Below are 4,313 nucleotides of genomic sequence, written 5' to 3'. Positions count from 1 at the left end.
ATCCTATACTATCCAATCCTATTCTTATTTTACAGACAGAGAGTGGAAGCAGGGGAGAGAGGCAGCAGGAGAAAGAGAGAGAATTTTAAGCAGGCTCCATGCTCAGTACAGAGTCTGATGCAGGGCTGGATCCCACAACCCAGGAATCATGACCTAGGCCAAAATCAAGAGTTGGATGCTCAACTGACTGATCCATCCAGGCACCCCTTGTCTGTGAAACTTTTGAATCAGTAAAAAATAATGCCCACTTTGTTTCCCTTCTCTCACAAGATGAGGTACAGACCTTGGTGGTTCCCCCTGGAAATAGTCATGTTCCCATATCTAATAGTGGCATTATTGTTTTAGTGAGCACTTTTCTGCTAACTAAGGATTTTGTGCATATCTGCATATACTTTTTAACTTTTTGGATGACCTCTTCGGTAACCTGCTTGTGCATATCCCATGCCAATATTTTTCTTGTTGATTTGTGAAAGTTCTTTTTATGTTCTAGTTATTAAATCAGTGTTATCTTGCTTCCTATCGTTTGCCAATTAAAGATATCTATTTAATAAGGAACACTGTTTCTTGTTGGTTAGGTATCTTTAATGTAAACAAATTCTTTTTTTTTTTTTTTGCCTTTTGGTTTATGCTATTTGTTTAAGAAATATTTCCCTGCCATCAAGCTATTTGTTTACATATTCTTTTTGCATACATATATATGCATACATATATATGCATATGTATTTTTAAGTTTATTTATTTTGAGAGAGAGAGCATGGGAGCACATGTGTGCCTGCAAGGGTGGGAGAGGGGCGGAGGGAGAGGGGCAGAGAGCGAGGGAGAGCGAGAGTTCCAAGCAGGCTCCATCTTGTTACCACAGAGCCTGACACAGGGCTCAATCCTGTGAACCATGAGATCATGACCTGAGCCAAAATTAAGAGTCAGATGCTTAACTGACTGAGCCACCCAGGTACCTTATAAATGCATATATTTACCTTATATCATTAGAAATTTAATATCCCTGGACTCTTAAGAAGTGATCCAATTTTATTTTTCTCTATGTTGTGATCCAGTTTTTCCAATACCATCTATTAAACAAATCATTATTTCCCCCTGATTTGTGGTATCACCTTTGTTATATATTCTGGAAAATCTTGTATATCTGGAAAATATTTTGTGGCAGAAATTAACAATTCCTCAACAAATTTGATGGGACTTATCCATAAAACCATCTAAGACTGGTGTTTGACTAGTTTATTGAAGTTTTCTGTTTTTTGTGTCCAATTTCTCCCATTTATATATATATTTTCTAGATATTTAGTTTCATCTAAGTTTTCAAATGTATTAGCATATGGTTGTATAGCATACAGAAATTTTAATGCTCTTATTGCTTTTATAATCTCTGTGGTGTCCTAATTATTCATCATTTTATTATGTATTTAAAATTTTTTTTAAATATTTATTTTTGAGAGAGAGAAAGACAGACAGAGTATAAGCAGGGGAGGGGCAGAGAGAGAGGGAGACACAGAATCTGAAGCAGGCTCCAGGCTCTGAGCTGTTAGTGCAGAGCTTGATTTAGGGCTCAAACTCATGAACCCTGAGATCATGACCTGAGCCAAAGTTGGACAGTTAATCAACTGAGCCACCCAGGCAACCCTATTATGTATTTTTACAGTAAAAGCATCCTATCCTCTTTTTTTCTTGATCAGTCTCATTAGAGGCCTTTTTCTTTAATAATTTTTTTTGAAGAACTAAATATTTGGGTTTGTTGTCCTTCTCTTTTTTGTTCTTTTTTTTTTTTTATTGACTTCTGCTCTGAAACCTATATCCCTTGAAGTACATGTGTGATGAGTTATTTAGAACATTTAATTCTGCTATAGAAGACAAAGAAAGTAAATGAGAAGTATGAATAATAAGTAGATTAGTAACCTGTGAGCTATATTAGATGTAGAATAATTTGAACGGAGCATATGTGTGTTTAACATAGACTATAAGATATGGAGGGACGACAAGGCACCAAGTATTTAAGATCACTAAAGGTACCAAGGCATACAAACCCCAGTATTAATGATACTGTACATATACATTAGGCTTCTAAGACATTCAGTGGTCATGAGATTAAATATGCCATCAATGGTGACATTGTAGTTCCTGTTGTCCTCTGCCCAAGAAAAGAAGATAAAACCCATAGCTGTTAATTATGGTAATTGGAAGCTACAGTTGTAGCCATGAGTACTTATTCTTGCATCTGTCTGGTAGATCAAGTACCATATGTTGGCTCTAGGCATCCTTCCTCTTCTGTGCCTCACTGCTCAACCTCAACTCTGGTCTTCATATCTATGGGAATATATGGCCCAGAGAAGAAATGCAAACACTAAGGATTCAGGTAGTATGGTTAGTCTATTTTGCTGTACTCTATCCTAAGATCTTCTTCTCTAAATTTCTGATTGAGTGTTTTCAGTTGATTAAAAAAAACTGCATGATTTGAGCAATCTTAATTTGGTCTATAAACCTTTGTGGGGCATGAATTCTGAGATATCTTGCCTGATAGAGTACATTGAAAATACCATTGCCTCAAGGGACTTTCTCACGTAACATTTTCCTTCTTATGTTGTTTTGCTTTCATTCTGTGGCTCACCCTCTTATTTCTTCTTGGATAAATGTGTCTAAAGTTTAAGTGTTCTTCCCATTACCCAGTGGGGACCACAGCACTGGTTTGGACCATGACTCTGCACACGGGCTAGAAAAGTATATGGGACCTTATGCTCACCTTCCTTACTTGTATCAAATGATGACCAATGTACTGATCTTCCATCCCTTTGCTCAAGGCAGGAGGTGGCTTAAATAACTAATTTAGGTTGGAAAAAAAAAAAGTCTAAGTGTCCTTCAAAGAACTGCTTTAGGTATGTCTCATAAATTTAAAAGTAATATGATACTAATATAAGTCAGTCACCATTCTATAATCTTTAAGACGTTACAGTAAAATATTTATTATTTCCAACATCAGACTGCTCAACCTATAACTTTGTTATTAATTTCTAATTATATTGCTTTATGGTCTGAGATCTTCTGAATGGTATTAATCATTTGGAATGAATACAGATTTTCTTTATGATCTTAAAGATGGCTATTTTTGTAAACATTCTGTCTATACTCAAAAAGAATGCAGGTTTCCTGTTTGTTGAGCATAGTTAATATATTTTCAATAGGTTGAGTTTGGGTAGTTATATTTTCCAGATATTTTTGTAACACTTGTAATATTTGCTTCACCTATCAGATTCTGAAGCAGGTGTGTTAAAATCATCAACTACAACTGGTAAATTGCCTATTTCTTCCTGAAGTTCTTTCAGTATTGATGTATTTTGAAGCTGTATTTTAGGGTACATATGAGTTTATGATGGTTATAATCTTCTTGTGCAATTATATCTTTTATTAGTACATAATTTTCTTTCTGTTCTTTATGATTTTTTTGTTTTGAATTCTATTTAGTCCGATATTAAGAGATGACCCCACATTTCTCTGGGTTTATATTTCCCTAGCATAACTTTTCCCACCCATTTCCAAACTTCTGTTTTCTTTTTGTCTTGTGTGTGTCACATTGTGGGGCTTTATTTTTTTAAATCTAATATGAGATTCTCTGTTATTAATTGGTGACCACAACCACTTTATTATAATGTTATATTATGACTATTTCATACATTTAGAGACCCATACTCATGTTTATTTACCCATATTGCGTTCTTAATTATCCCAATCTTTATCCTCCCTGCCCCTTCACAGAGCACCAATAAAAGAAAAAAAGCTTTAGCTTGTTTGATTATCATGTTGATCTTGTTCCAATCTTGTCAACATCAATACGGATTTTAGTTTGGGGTATTTATTTGTTAATATTTAACTTTTCTTATCTGAGGTCTCTTATCTTTCTTTAATTCTGGAGAATTAAAAAAATATATTTCTTCAAGTATTTCCTCTTCCCCATTATATGTTTTTGGTCTCCTTCTGGGATTCCTATTGTCTAACATTGGCACTTCTACCTCTGTATCTCAGTTTTTCTTTTCTATTTTCTATCTCTTTATTCTTTACTGCATCCTTTGGGGGAGATTCCTAGTCAGATCCTCTTAGTTACTAATGTCCATCTTACTAATTAACTGTTATTCATTTCAATTATTGCACGTAGAGTTATTTATTTCAGCTATTGCATTTTTCATAAATAGTATTCCCCTGGGTTCTTTTATGTTATTTCTTGTTTCTTTCTGTATTGCTAATAATCTTTATTTATGCCCATCAATATATGTTTTCAAGCTTATTTGGAATTTTTCATCAGCATTTCCTAA

Source organism: Acinonyx jubatus, chromosome A2 (assembly GCF_027475565.1).
Source record: "Acinonyx jubatus isolate Ajub_Pintada_27869175 chromosome A2, VMU_Ajub_asm_v1.0, whole genome shotgun sequence".
In the NCBI taxonomy this organism is placed as follows: domain Eukaryota; kingdom Metazoa; phylum Chordata; class Mammalia; order Carnivora; family Felidae; genus Acinonyx; species Acinonyx jubatus.
The sequence above is the reverse complement of the archived record's forward strand: the minus strand, read 5'-3'. Positions refer to the sequence as shown.